Genomic DNA, 16087 nt, shown 5'->3' with positions numbered 1-16087 from the left:
CCGGACCCCATCCCTGGGCACCAGCCACTCCGGGGAGGCCTGCACAGCTTGGCGCCGGGTTCTGGCCACCGGGCAGCTCCCCTTCTAGCCCCACCGGAAGGGATCCCCTTTTCCAAGCCCCCCGACAGCCCCTGCAGTCTCCGCGCCCTGCCCCCACGCCCATCTGCCCGAGACCCCAGCCACTTCCTGAGACTTAGAGACCGGCCCCCTGCTCCCAGCCTGCCCCCGACTTCCCTTCTGGACCAGAGGTGAGTGCCTGGGTCCAGCCCAGACCCCATCCCTGGGCACCAGCCACTCCAGGAGGACCTGCCCAACTTGGCACCAGGTTCTGGCCACCGGACAGCTCCCCTTCTAGCCCCACCGGGAGGAATCCCCTTTTCCAGCACCCCCGGAAGCCCCTGCAATCTCCGCGCCCTGCTCCCACGCCCATCTGCCCAAGACCCCAGCCACTTCCTGAGATTTAGAGACCGGCCCCCAGCTCCCAGCCTGTCCCCGACTGCCATTCTGGACCAGAGCTTGCCCCTGACTTCCCTTCTGGACCAAAGAGTTGGACAAGAGAACTCCCTTTTGGACAAGAGAGAGAGTCTTCCTGAGTCTGTCAGCTCTTTGTGAAACAAGTACACTGATAAGACCAAGAAGGAACCACAAGGAGATGGGCAGACGTCAAGGCAGAAGTACATACAGCAAAATGAAGAGCAATACAGCATCACCAGAACCTAGCTCGCCTCCAACATCTAGACCTGAACACCAAAAATTGGAAGAAGCAGAAGAAAGTAGCCTTATGAGTAACTTCATGAAGAAGGTAGAGGCTTGTGTAGAGGAAAAGACAAGAAAATTGGAAGAACGCTGTAAACAACTAGAGGAAAGGGCAAACAAATTAGAAGAAAACAATAAAGCCCTCCAAGAAAACAATAAAGTCCTGGAAGAAAACATTAAAGTCCTGGAAGAAAACAATAAAGCACTGAAAGAAAATCATGAAAAAGCAATGAAACAAACAAAGGAAACAGTCCAAGAACTGAAAAGGGAAATTGAAAAAATAAAAAAGACACAAACAGAGGGAATGCTGGAAATAGAAAACCTGAGTAAAAGATCAGGAACTTCGGATGCAAGTATAACCAACAGAATGCAAGAGATGGAAGAGAGGATTTCTGGCATTGAAGATACAGTAGAAGAAATAGTTCCATCAGTCGAAGGAAACACTAAAGCCAACAAAGTCATGAACCAAAATGTCCAAGAAATCTGGGACACCATAAAAAGACCAAACCTACGAATTATAGGGATAGAAGAAGGTGAAGAATACCAACTCAAAGGCACAGAAAATATATTCAACAAAATTATAGAAGAAAACTTTCCCAACTTAAAGAAGGAAATGCCTATGAAGATACAAGAAGCCTATAGAACACCAAACAGACTAGACCCCCAAAAAAAAAGTCCCCTCGACACATAATAATTAAACAACTAAATGTACAGAATAAAGAAAGAATATTAAGAGCAGCCAAGGAAAAAGGCCAAGTGACCTATAAAGGTAAACCCATCAGAATAACACCCGATTTCTCAATGGAGACTTTGAAAGCCAGAAGGACCTGGACAGACGTAATGCAGACACTAAGAGACCATGGATGTCAGCCCAGACTAATATACCCAGCAAAACTTTCAATCATCATAGACGGAAGGAACAAGACATTCGAAGACAAAGCCAGATTTAAACAATACCTATCCACAAACCCAGCCCTACAGAAAGCACTAGAAGGAAAATTCCAACCGAGGGAAGTCAGATACACACTTGAAAACACAGGCAATAGATAAAGCCACAACAGTAAACCCCAAAGAAGAGAAGTACACACACACTACCACCAAAAATAACAGGGATGAAGAATCACTGGTCATTAATATCCCTTAATATCAACGGACTTAATTCACCTATAAAAAGACATAGACTTACAGAATGGATACGAAAGCAGGACCCATCTTTCTGCTGCATACAAGAAACACATCTCAAATTCAAAGATAGACACTACCTAAGAATAAAAGGCTGGGAAAAGACTTTTCAATCAAATGGTCTTAAGAAACAAGCAGGGGTAGCCATCCTGATATCCAACAAAATAGACTTCAAACTAAAATCAATCAAAAGAGATCAAGAAGGACATTACATCCTCGTCACAGGAAAGATCGACCAAGATGAAGTTTCAATTCTGAACATATATGCCCCAAACACAAGGGCACCCACATATGTAAAAGAAACATTACTAAAGCTTAAACCACATATAAAACCCCACACATTAATAGTGGGAGATCTCAACACCCCACTTTCACCACTGGACAGATCTCCCAAATCGAAACTTAACAGAGAAATAAAGGACTTAACCGATGTCATGACCCAATTGGACCTAATAGATATCTACAGAACATTCCATCCTAACAAGAAAGAATATACTTTCTTCTCAGCACCCCATGGAACTTTCTCTAAAATCGACCACATACTTGGCCACAAAGCAAATCTCAACAGATACAAAACAATCAGAATAACCTCCTGTGTTCTATCAGATCACCATGGTTTAAAGCTAGATTTCAACAACAACAAAAACTACAGAAAACCTACAACCTCATGGAAACTGAATAATGCTCAACTGAATCACCAATGGGTTAAGGAAGAAATAAAGAAAGAAATTAAAGACTTCCTAGAGATCAATGAAAATGAAGACATCACATACCCAAACTTATGGGACACTATGAAAGCAGTGTTAAGAGGGAAATTCATAGCACTAAATGCCCACATAAAGAAGTTGGAGAAATCGCACACTAGTGAATTAACAGCACATCTGAAAGCTCTAGAACAAGAAGAAGCAAAGTCTCCCAGGAAGAATAGACGCCAGGAAATTATCAAAGTGAGAGGTGAAATTAATAAATTAGAAACTAAGAGAATAATACAAAAAATTAATGAAACAAAGAGTTGGTTCTTTGAGAAAATCAACAAGATAGACAAGCCCTTATCCAAACTAACCAAAAGACAGAGAGAGAGAATCCAAATCAACAAAATCAGAAATGAAAAGGGGGACATAACAACAGACATTGAGGAAATCCAGAGAATTATAAGGTCATATTTCAAAAACCTCTACTCCACAAAACTGGAAAACCTAAAAGAAATGGACATTTTTCTGGATAGATACCACATACCTAAGTTTAATCAAGACCAGATAAACTATTTAAATAGTCCAATAACCCCTAAGGAAATAGAAACAGTCATTAAAGGTCTCCCAACCAAAAAAAGCCCAGGACCAGATGGTTTCAGCGCAGAATTCTACCAGATCTTCAAAGAAGAGTTAATACCAATACTCTCTAAATTGTTCCACATAATAGAAACAGAAGGAACATTACCAAACTCCTTCTATGAGGCTACAATTACCCTGATTCCTAAACCAAACAAGGATGCAACAAAGAAAGAGAACTACAGACCGATCTCCCTCATGAACATTGATGCAAAAATACTCAATAAAATACTGGCAAACAGACTCCAAGAACACATCAGAACAATTATCCACCATGATCAAGTAGGCTTCATCCCAGGGATGCAAGGGTGGTTCAACATACGAAAGTCCATCAATGTAATACACCATATAAACAAACTCAAAGAAAAAAACCACATGATAATCTCACTAGATGCAGAAAAGGCATTTGACAAAATCCAACACCCCTTCATGATAAAAGTCTTGGAGCGATCAGGAATACAGGGAACATACCTAAACATAATAAAGGCAATATATAGCAAACCAACAGCCAACATCAAATTAAATGGAGAGAAACTCAAAGCAATTCCACTAAAATCAGGAACGAGACAAGGCTGTCCACTCTCCCCATACTTATTCAATATAGTACTTGAAGTTCTAGCCAGAGCAATAAGACAACATAAGGAGATTAAGGGGATTCAAATTGGAAAGGAAGAAGTCAAGCTTTCCCTATTTGCAGACGACATGATAGTATACTTGAGTGACCCCAAAGATTCCACCCAGGAATTGATAAAGCTTATAAACACCTTCAGCAACATAGCAGGATACAAGATCAACTCAAAAAAATCAGTAGCCCTCCTATATACAATGGACAAAGAAGCTGAGAAGGCAATTAGAGATACATCACCCTTTACAATAGCCAAAAATGACATAAAATACCTTGGGGTAACACTAACCAAGCAAGTGAAGGACCTATATGACAAGAACTTTAAGTCCCTGAAAAAGGAAATTGAAGAAGATCTCAGAAAATGGAAAGATCTCCCATGCTCATGGATAGGCAGGGTTAACATAGTAAAAATGGCAATCTTACCAAAAGCAATTTACAGATTCAATGCAATCCCCATCAAGATACCAACACAATTCTTCACAGATCTGGAAAGAACAATACTCAACTTCATATGGAAAAACAAAAAACCCAGGATAGCTAAAAGAAACCTGTACAATAAAACAACTTCTGGAGGCATCACAATCCCCGACTTCAAGCTCTACTATAGAGCTACAGTAATAAAAACAGCCTGGTATTGGCATAAAAACCGACATGTGGACCAATGGAATCGAATTGAAGACCCTGACATTAACCCACACACCTATGGACATATAATTTTTGACAAAGAAGCCAAAAGTGTACAATGGAAAAAAGAAAGCATCTTCAACAAATGGTGCTGGCATAACTGGATATCAGCGTGTAGAAGGCTGCAAATAGATCCATATCTGTCACCGTGCACAAAACTTAAGTCCAAGTGGATCAAAGACCTCAACATAAATCCAGCTACTCTGAACCTGCTAGAAGAGAAAGTAGGAAATAGTCTTGAATGCCTTGGCATAGGAGATCACTTCCTAAATATAACACCAGTAGCGCAGACACTGAGACAAACAATCAATCAATGGGACCTCTTGAAGCTGAGAAGCTTTTGTAGAGCAAAGGATACGGTCAACAAGGCAAAGCGACAGCCTACAGAATGGGAAAAGATCTTCACCAACCCCACATCTGACAGAGGACTGATATCCAGAATATATAAGGAACTCAAGAAATTAGACATCAAAAGGACCAACAGTCCAATTGAGAAATGGGCTTTAGAACTAAACAGAGAATTCTCAACAGAGGAATCCCAAATGGCTGAAAGACATTTAAGGAATTGCTCAACTTCCCTAATCATCAGGGAAATGCAAATCAAGGCAACTCTGAGATACCACCTTACGCCTGTCAGAGTGGCTAATATCAAAAACACTGAAGACACTTTATGCTGGAGAGGATGTGGAACTAGGGGAACTCTCCTCCACTGCTGGTGGGAATGCAAGCTTGTACAACCACTTTGGAAATCAATATGGCGCTTTCTTAGAAAATTGGGAATCAATCTCCCCCAAGATCCAGCTATACCACTCCTGGGCATATACCCAAGAAATGCTCAATCATACCACAAGAGCACTTGCTCAGCTATGTTCATATCAGCATTGTTTGTAATAGCCAAAACCTGGAAACAACCTAGATGCCCTTCAACTGAAGAATGGATAAATAAATTGTGGCACATATACACAATGGAATACTACTCAGCAGAGAAAAACAATGACATCACACGGTTTGCAGGCAAATGGATGGATCTAGAAAAAATCATCCTGAGTGAGGTAACCCAGACTCAGAAAGACAAATATGGTATGTACTCACTCATAGGAAGATGCTAGATGTGGAACAAGGATGACTAGACTGCTACTCACATCACCAGTGAGGCTACCTGGAAAATGGGACCCCAAAAAAAGACACGGAGAAATGGACGAGATCTACATGAATAGCCTGGTCATGAGTGGGAACAATGAAGGGCGACAGTCGAGGGAAAGAGTGGGAGATCCTAGCTGGATCAAGAAAAGAGAGGGAGAACAAGGAATAGGAGACCATGGTAAATGAAGACCACATGAGAAGGTGAGAAGGGGAGGAAGCAGAGAGCTAGGGAGGCCCACGGAGATCCACAAAGATACCCCCACAAAAGACTGCTGGCAATGGTCGCGAGACGGCAGGAACTGACCTACTCTGGTGATGGGATGGCCAGACACCCAGATAGTGGTGCCATAAACTCCATCCAAGGACTGAGGAATCTGAAGGCAGACATCCACGGCTGGGCCCCTGGTGGAGCACTGGGAGTCTAATTAGTGAGTAAGAAGAGGGTTTATATGAGCGAGAATTGTTGAAGCCAAGGTTGGATAAAGCACCGGGACAAATAACCAAATGAATGGAAGCACAGGATCTATGAACCAAAGGCTGAGGGGCCCCCAACTGGATCAGGCCCCCTGAACGGGTGAGACAGTCATTTGGCTTGATCTGTTTGGGAGGCAGCTGTGCATTGGTGCCAGGTCCTGGGCTCGTTGCATGAGTTGGCTGTTTGAATCCTGGGACTTATGCAGGGACACTTGGCTCGGTCTGGGAGAGGGGAATGGACCTGCCTGGACTGAGTCTACCAGGTCAACCCCGGTCCTCGGGGGAGACCTTGATCTGGAGGAGGTGGGAATGGGGGGTGGGCTGGGGGGAGGGGTGGGCGAGAGGGGGAGAACAGGGGATTCTGTGGCTATTATGTTGAACTGAATGGTGTTGTAAAATAATAATAATAATTTAAAAAAACAAAACAAAAACAAAAAAAAAAGAAATGTTTGTGTGAATATGCCAAGTACAATCTAAAGACAAGTCTTGTGTAGGCATGCTAGTTGCTGAGGTCCACTGCCCACTGGCCTTGCCCTCTGCATCCTCACTCTTTCTTGGTTGCCTAATTCAAATGGTACAGCTGATGAGCAAAGTGCAATTGTGAGAGCAACATTTAAACTTAACCATGAACTCTGATCTTTGAAAAAATGCTAACTGGGCAAGGATTTTTGCCAGATAGTATATTTCTGAATTTATTAAATATAGAACTTTATTTGTCTCATTCAGCATTCTGACACAAGACAGTACATATTACTTATATTCCCACCTCTTTTCCAGTGCAATTTCATTCTTTTATCTCCATTTAACAGTGCCTTTTCTGTTCTGAGATAATCATCAGTAGGATATTATGATAAGATACATGAATTTTTCAGTTAATGTTTTTAAATTAATCATTGAACCAACTACCTCATATACATGTATTACCCAACACCCAGCTGGAATCATGATTCCTGTGAATGTGAGAAGAGAGGTCAGGATGAGATCATTACTCATTTCATTTTTTTTCACACTAATTGCTTACTTTTAGAATAAGGGTTATTTCTTTGTTTGTTTGTTTGAATTTTTCCCATAAACTTTTTACTGATTCTTTGGAAATTTCCCATCATGCATTCCAATCCCATTCATTTCCCAGTCCTTCCATATCTGCCTTCCACCCCATAAACTCCCCCCCACAAAAAAAAATAGACAATAAAAATCACAAAAAGTCTCATGGAAGAAGCTGCAGTGTGAGATGGTATCTCATACCTTATACTCTTTTGTACAAACAGCTTCACTTGAAAATGTTCATTGTAATGTGTCAATGGTCTGGTTCGAGGCCTCTGGCTTCTGCTACACTATTGGAGCTGGATCCCACTGAGATTCCTGTAAGATATCTTGCTGTTGCCCTGTGTCATGGAGCTCCTGCTACTTTCTGCAGGACCAGCCCCTTCATTAACTCCAGCAGCTCATAGATGGGGTAGGTGTTGGGGTGGGCCAACTCAAAGCCCCAATCTTGGCCTGGGTGGTGCCTGAGTTAATCAGCCCACCAGCTCTCCCTTGCCAATGCCATCAGGGCCAACTCTCCCATAATGTACAGTCGGGGGGTGAGGCTGCCTCTCCTGTGCCCACATCATCAGGGCCAGCTCTTCGACATCCATGCCAACAGGGCCAGTTCTCCTGCATTGCCAAGATGAGGGACAGAATAGCTCTTCCTCACTAAGTCATGAGGTCAGCTCTTCTACACCGGCATAGGGAACCAGCTCTCCCCAACTGCAAAGGCAAGTGCTCATGTCACCGCTGATGCTACAGTGTGGTGGCTGGTGAGTAGTGGTTGGACCAGCTCAGAACAGTACTCAGACATTAACCTGGCCTCAAATGGCAGCCAGACCAAGGAGGCCCACATCACCATGAACACTGACACAGACCCCTGATACAGAAAGTCCACGGACCCAGATATGGCCCTCTGTGGCATCACAGATATCACCATGACCTCAGCTGGCAGTGCAGGCCTCTCACATTGGGTTGTTTCCTGCTGCCTTCACGTCTGCAGTTCTGCCTCTCTTCATAGAGCACAAACTGCTTCCACTTCTCTTTCTCTCCCGTCTCTCCACCACGTATTTACTCATCATAGTGGTACCTGCCCCTGCCCAGGCCCAGGATTCTCCTTTGTTTGAATTTTTTCAAAATATTCATTTTTATTTGAGAAAGCGGAGGGTTTATTTCATCTCATAGCTCCCTGTCCATTACTGACGAAAAGTAGTCAGAGGTTAAAGGCACAAATCAGAAGGCAGAAATGAAGCAGATGTAATGAAGGGATCTGCTTACTAGATTATTCCTTATAGCTTGCTCAGCATTTTCATTTTTATTATGTCTTTAATTTTTGAGAATATAATATAATTACATTATTTTCCCCTTCCTTTTCATCTGTCAAAAGAAGATATGACTTGATAAATTAATCAGTGAATATTTGGAAGACAGTTCATAAATTAGAATGATGCTGAAATTTTGCTCATGTAGTACATTCTCAATGAGCTCTACTCATTCTTCATTTTCTTTCCCATCTTCGCAAACTTTTGATAAATGAATGAGCAGGATTTTATGGTAAGGAAAGCCATGGCTGCCACACAGGTGAGTAGGAATCCAATCACATCCAGAGAGTGGTATTGGTACCAGGTGAGGTTGTAGGCAAGTGGCTTCAGGTGTTTGGCCCCTTTGTGGCACATGACAAACTCAATCCAGAAGACAGCTCTGTCCAGGGGTTTTGTGGGATGGTCATGCATGGTGAATGGCTGATAACTAACGAGGACTATGGGGGTCCAGCCCCTCGATAGTCCCCTCCCAGGGTCCGCGGAAGGCTCTATCAACCAGCAGAGAATCTTTAAGGTCGGTAAATCAGTCTACGCACACAGAGTTCTTTGGTCCATTCGCTTTAATTCCTCTGGCATAACATCCTTTATACTCAGCTTCAGTTCTGTTCTCATGTCTAGCTCCTTTCTTGTCTGATTTCTCTCTATATTTATCTACTGTCCCCTCTAGGTTCTATCTTTAATTCCTTCATCTAGTTCTGTCCCTTCTAGGTTCTCATCTATCTAGTTCTTTCCCCCATCAGCTTCTCTCCCGTCTCCTTCTCTCTCATCTGGCTCTTTCTCATCTTGTTCTTCCCCATCTGTCTCTTCCTCATCTTCCATCTCGTTCCTCTAGTTCTCTCTTTTAGCTCTTCAATCTAGTTCTTCCCCATTTCAGCTTGTTCCTCTCCAGTTCTTACCCATCTCGTTCTTCCATTTTCTTCTCTCTTCCCTCTCCTGTCCTCTGCTTTACAGTTATATATCTCCCCAAAATCACAATCCTCCCCTCCACCCAGGACACTCAGCCTGAACTTCCTCAGGCAGTGATTGTCCGCTATCAGGATCAAATGGAGGGTTGATAAGAATTACAAAGAGGGCCGGGCGGTGGTGGCGCACGCCTTTAATCCCAGCACTTGGGAGGCAGAGCCAGGCGGATCTCTGTGAGTTCGAGGCCAGCCTGGGCTACCAAGTGAGCTCCAGGAAAGGCGCAAAGCTACACAGAGAAACCCTGTCTCGAAAAACCAAAAAAAAAAAAAAAAGAATTACAAAGAGGGGCACTAGTTGTTAATTACCATTTGTGACCCAAAGGGGAAGTGACTAATGAATTAACTAAAGGCTAAATATGGGTAACATCTAAGAAGAGGGATCTTACGTGCACAACTATAACCTTAAATGTGTTTGGTAAAGGATGTTAAAAATCTATAAGTTGCTAGGTCAATGGGAGAAAATAAAACTGTCTTCTTTTTTCCTGTGGCTCCTATCTGTTCAAGCTGTCTGCCATTTACTGCAGGGTGGGGAAAAGTGTGCTCAGTCTCTAGGCAACCTGTGTACAGCTAGATGCCTCTGGTGATAGCTAAAGGGAGATCTGGAACTGGAGGTAAGGTTTGGGAAAAGAGGAAGTAAGGCTTAATTTGCACATCCGCCAGGCCTTCTCAAACAGGTAGCCTGGATGCTTAAGTCTGTTCTTAGAGAGTACAGAGGTATCTCTGATAAGGTACTTTCCTCCATCCGGTGATGGACCTGGCCAGATGCTACCAATAATGATAATTACAGGGAGGCTTGAACTGGGAGTTCTGGCTGAGCATAGCTGTTAGCACAGAAGTTTATCTAAATATTCCTAGAAGTGGTTAGGTAAGTAGTTAGAGGTCTATAAAGTTAGTAAGGCTGTAAGAAAGGAGGGCCTAAGCTAAATTGTGTAAAACTATTACTTAGTGTCCACCTGGCCTAGGCGGCGTCCTCTTGTGAATTTACTGTAAGTCAGGAGACTTGTACGTGGGCTGCTATCACTTGTTAGTCCTTGGAAGTTGGGCGCCCCCCTGGGTGGTGTCTCCTTGTGGAATTTAAGTCAGGAGACTTTCAGGTGGGCTGTTATCATTGTTAGTCTTTGGCAGTTGGGCGTCCACCTGGGTGGTGTTTCCTGTAGTCCTTGAAAGTGGCTAAGGGAGATAACTGGTTCCAGAGAAAGCCTTTCCTGAGGCTGTTCTCCAAATACCTGGAATGTGTATGTCCAGAGAGTGATCAGTCTACACTGTTAGTCCTTCTTAGGGGAAAGTCAATTGGGAAAACTATGAAGGCACACATGATTTTCATAACAGAATACAGCTGATATATAACAAGCCAAGTAACACCAAAAACTCCTTGGGATTTGGCTTCCTCTGGAGGAATTCCCTGATCCCTCCAGGTAGTGACTTTGCCATAACCAGCTGAGTTCTTATGATATATTTCTGCGGCCCGCAGCAGATAACCACATAGCATCCTCTTTATAGCTGAAAGAAGTAAAATTTACATCAACTTACATAATGAATGAAAAATGCACGTGTGTAATTTTTGTGCAGATAGTAAAGATAGTTACACAAAAGTAGAAGGAAAATGAATTATGTTTTCTGTTCACGACTAGGAAGATCTTCAGAGGCATGTCTGAGCTCCTTGAGCATGCAAGATTAAGCATAGGAAAAGAAAAAATAGGAAAAGATCAAATATCAACAGAACATATTGTATGAAAAAAATTATTTTCAATAAAAAGAAAATAGAAAAGAAGAAAATGTCAATTTTTAAAAATGGAGTTTTTATAATAACATAATGTTCCTTTGTGGTCTTGGCCAAATGTGACCACTCACATATTAAAATGGGCTTATGCATGGAAATGTTTTCCTTGCTATTCAAAACAATAGGTAGGCTAGGATTTACCAACCCAGAGTCCACCTGGGAGACTGTGGCTTTTAATGCTGAAATAGAAGGTAAGATGGGCACTTGCTCTTGAATTGAACATGTGTATAGACAATGTCTTCTAACAAGGACCTAATCCAACAAAATATCTATAATGAAAGTGATGATAAGGAAATTAACTCAATATAATTGAAAAATATTTATATTGACTTTGAAAGGAAAAATTTCTATAAATAAATATTGGAAAAATCAATGTGTGTATTAGTAACATAGGTGGATTGTTGAACTGGAATTACAATCACACATTTTTTTAAATGTGTCTTGATGTTTGGCCTACGTGTTTGTTTCTGTGAGGGTGTCTGCTCCCAAGGGCCTGAAATTACAGATAGACAGTTGTTAGCTGCCATGTGGGTGCTGGGAATTGATACTGGGTCCTCTGGAATAGCAACCAGTGCTCTTAAACACCAAACCATCTCTCCAGCTTTGACACATTTCTGAGCTCCTGGTTAATATTACTGAACCTAACTTTGTCTAAGTTGCTGTTGGTTAAATGTTAAGGTGGCATGGTGACACCTGGATAAGCATGAGAATAAATGCAGGAGAGTGAAGAGTGTTGCATCCTTGCTGCAGTAGTTCTTCACGGTTCCCATCATCCATCCTCACCTCCTGGCTCCTCCAGACTGGGCATTTATATCCATTGATTCTTAATTTATCCAGAATTCTAACAGGAGTAACCTGACATTTGACCAAAGTAACAAGAGGCTAGCTACATCTTAACAGGTTCTTTGGCAATTTGAAGGCAAGAAGCCAGATACCTTGGATTCCAACACTCAGCTGTACAAATGGATCCCCCAGAATGACCTTCTTGGTAAGCATGAGAAGATCCCTGAAACATGAGGAATGACTGCTCAGGAAGGTGAATGTCAACACTAAGGTATTTAGGACAACTGTGATCTACTTCTGGAGAAAATGGGTAAAAAGTTAATGTGAATATTCTGTAGAGTAACATTGGAGATTGGAGAATCTATTTTCATCTCCACTGTAATTATCTTTCAGATACACTTAAGACACTTCTTCATGTTTGTGTTCACCTCCTATTTCTACACTTTTACATACACCCTTTCCTCTCTCTACTGTACGCAATTTCAAATGCCAGTGAGAATGGTATTCTTTCATTAATGACTCTTCAGTTACTAGTTCCCCCAAAACTCCACATCATGAGACAGTCCTATATTTGGTGAAGCATTGCTTGTCCTAATTCTCATTCCATCAGTTTGATCAACCAACCCCCTACTACACAGAGGCAACCTACCATGAGCAGTGGCTTCACTGTTCCTTTAAGAGAACACAATCTCCTGAACTTGTAAAGCTGTTTTGTAAAGCTGTTTTAGCTGTGCTTGTAAAGCTATTTGCTGCACTTGGGAGGAGCTCTACCCTTTTTGTCCACTGCACAAAAACATTCTGCTTCAATACTGCACCTCCTCTATGTGGCCTTCAATAATGCTCTGTGGACTTGTGGTGCTCCTTGCTCTAAGACATGGGAGGAATTCAATGTAGTCCTGTGGTTATGATAATGATATCTAGAGAATATTTACCATTTCTGTGCCTTTTCCCCCTGCCTCTCATTTTCTATCTCATACTTATGATTAATACTTGCCCTTAATTTCTCCCCTTCCTAGGTCATCCTAAAACTAGAGCTTTTATAACTCATGGTGGCACCAATGGCATCTATGAGGCAATCTACCACGGGATCCCTCTGGTTGGCATTCCTTTGTTTGGAGACCAATATGATAATGTTGTTCACATGAAGACCAAAGGAGCAGGTGTTAGACTGGACTTTCTCACAACGTCCAATGCAGATTTGGTTGATGCAGTGAAGACAGTCACAAATGACCCTTTGTGAGTACAGTGATTTTGTTCAAGTGGCACTGGTCCAGATAGGTTCTCTCCAAGGTAACAGTAGAATTCATCTGATCTTTAGTGTAATCAGATTTCCTGTTTCTCACCTATACCACAGCTTCATGGACAAGTAAACACACAGATTATATTACTTACAAACTGTATAGTCTATGGAAGGCCTCTTGCTAGCTAGCTCTTATATCTTAAATTAACCCATTTCTATTAATCTATGTTGTGCCACATGTTCTGTGGCTTAGCAGTCTCCTGGCATGTTTTTCCTTGGGTGGCAGGCTGGTGTCTCTCTCTCCTCTCCTTTCTTCTTCCTGTCTATCTGCTTATATTTCCTGTCTGCTTCTAAGCTGCCATGCCATAGACCAATACAGCTTTCTTTATCAACCAATATGGGAACAACATATATTCAAAGCATACAGAAAGACATCTCCTAGCACATTACTCTAAGTTTGAAAACATCAACAAAAATATTAAGCACTGTGGAATGAGCTTTAACTATCAATCAAGACTGCAACCTATCCCTATGGATGTACTGTATGAGAGGTTAGTTTACAATGATTTGATGATGGAAATAGTTTCTAAGATGCATCCCAGCCCTCAAGTCATCTTGTGCAAAGTATGTCCCATTCTCATCAGTTCCTAATTTGTAATCATCAATAGTGTTTTTATTGAGATTTTAGAGAATTTTGACACAATCTCTTCTCAAGAGAATCAATGTGGTCATGCTCAGTCCCTATGAAATCACCTCACTTACAGGGCTAGAAAAGGCTTATGAACATTTGCTCTGCTGGAAAGATTTACTTCCCAAAATGATTTGATATCTCAGTTTTGGAAAGAATTTCTCAGAAAATATAAGCTTACAGGAAATCTTTAAAAAACGTCCCAATCAAAACCACACTGTACTTAGTGCTAATCTATGGCATTTATTGAGTCTCATGATGCTTTCACTGAAGCTTTATTAGGCTTGAAGAACTTAAGTAAATTAATTTGTTTTTGATGTTGGTGTCTTTAGCTATAAGGGGAATGCCATGAAGCTATCAAGAATCCACCACGATCAGCCAGTGAAGCCCCTGGACAGAGCCGTCTTCTGGATTGAGTACGTCATGTGCAACAAAGGAGCCAAGCACCTTCGTGTGGCAGCACATGACCTCACCTGGTTCCAGTACCACTCTCTGGATGTGCTTGGATTCCTGCTGGCCTGTGTGTGCTGACTGTGATGCTCATCATCATGAAGTGTTGCCTCTTTTGTTGCTGGAATTTGCTAAAGCTGGAAAGAAGAAGAAAAGGGTGTAGCTGAAGTGGGGAGGACGGACACACAGACCTCCCCCACTGCATCCCAGCAAGGCAGGCTTTCCATCTTATCCCTTAGTCACAACTGACCTGGACTCTCACTCTTATTCCTGCCTTTTGTAGTAGATGTGAACTGTCAAAAGTTCCATTTCCTCTCACTTATAAAGTGCACATGAAAAGAAGATCACAATTTTTAAGTCCCAACATGACTTACCTCATATTATATTCCCAATCTGAAATGTCTCCCACAGACTCACAATTTGTTTTGTTCATTTTGTTTAATTTCTTCATTCAGAATTTCTTACCTTGATTCAGGAAAATATTAAATTGATCCCTCATGATCACATTCTTACTTCTCACTGGATCTTACCCAATATGTTCAACTTACAACTTCCTGTCCTCTAGTTTTTAATAACCCAGTAAGTCCAATTAGTACTGTCTTTATATGCATGTATGAATTCATGGGGAGACATTGCTGGATCATGGCCAATGTATCAGTGTTCACTCAACCCCTACAGTAATGATTCACCCCTTCTGGAATCTACGAGTGTCAATAGCACTTATTATGGAATATTGGCTACCTGATCTTATGCAAGTCTTGTGCACCTGACAGATTTTTTGAGTTTATGAATGAAAAAAATCCATGGCATGTCCAGAAGAAAGTGTTCCATAACATTTCTCCTTATTATCGGGTTCTTACATTCTTTCCACATTCTTCTGCAGTATTCCCTGAGCTTTGGCATAGACTTAATCACTCTCAGCCCTTTGGACAGTTGTAAGTCTCTGAGTTGAATGGTGTCCATTACAACAAAAGCTTCTCTGACAAAGGCTGAGAACATGCCAGATCTATGGCTATGGCTGTCACCATTAACATTTAGAAGGCACTTTGCCAAGATGACCTGCTGGGGAGTGTCTTTCTGTACGCTGTGAGTATGTGTTTCTTTGATTGGTTGATAAAGCTGCACTGTTCTATGGCAGGGCAGGTTAAGGTTAGGCAGTACATTCACACTATAGACTAGATGAAGTAGGATGGAGTCTGGAGAGACGCCAGCCACCGCAGGAGGAGCAACAAGTCGCCAGCAGATCCATAATGCCACAGCCACGGGGCAACATATTGATTAATAGGAATGGGCTGACTTAAATTAAAAGAGCTTGCTAATATAAGCTGAAGCCACAGGCCACACAGTTTGTAATTCATATGAGCCTCTCAGTAATTATTGTATAAGTGGCTGCATGCCCACAGGTGAGAGATTCATCCTGACCACAGGGCCAGATGGCGTCCAAGAAACTCCCGGCTGCAATGACCATTCAGCAAAATAGCAATAAGAGGTTCCAAGCCTGGATTTTCTGGACCTTCAATCAGGTTTATAGTGTCAGCTTCCTCCCAGTAGAGTGGGGCTCAAATCCAACTAGAAAATATTTAGTGATCCATCTGGTTAGCTTCCGTTGCTACCTGCACAAAGCCTAGAGTCATCTGTGAGGGA

General features: G+C 42.1%; 1 pseudogene across 1 annotated transcript; it reads left to right on the top strand.

The window, feature by feature from the left end:
* Positions 1–8784: 8784 nt before the first annotated feature.
* LOC102904874 (UDP-glucuronosyltransferase 2B18-like) lies at positions 8785–15156 on the top strand (annotated as a pseudogene). Its single transcript, XR_013042631.1, has 4 exons — positions 8785–8799; positions 12183–12270; positions 13082–13301; positions 14326–15156. The product of XR_013042631.1 is annotated as a UDP-glucuronosyltransferase 2B18-like (transcript).
* Positions 15157–16087: the final 931 nt, after the last annotated feature.

The sequence above is a fragment of the Peromyscus maniculatus genome, chromosome 10 (assembly GCF_049852395.1).
Source record: "Peromyscus maniculatus bairdii isolate BWxNUB_F1_BW_parent chromosome 10, HU_Pman_BW_mat_3.1, whole genome shotgun sequence".
Classification (NCBI taxonomy): Eukaryota; Metazoa; Chordata; class Mammalia; order Rodentia; family Cricetidae; genus Peromyscus; species Peromyscus maniculatus.
This window is presented reverse-complemented; position numbering and strand designations above follow the sequence as displayed.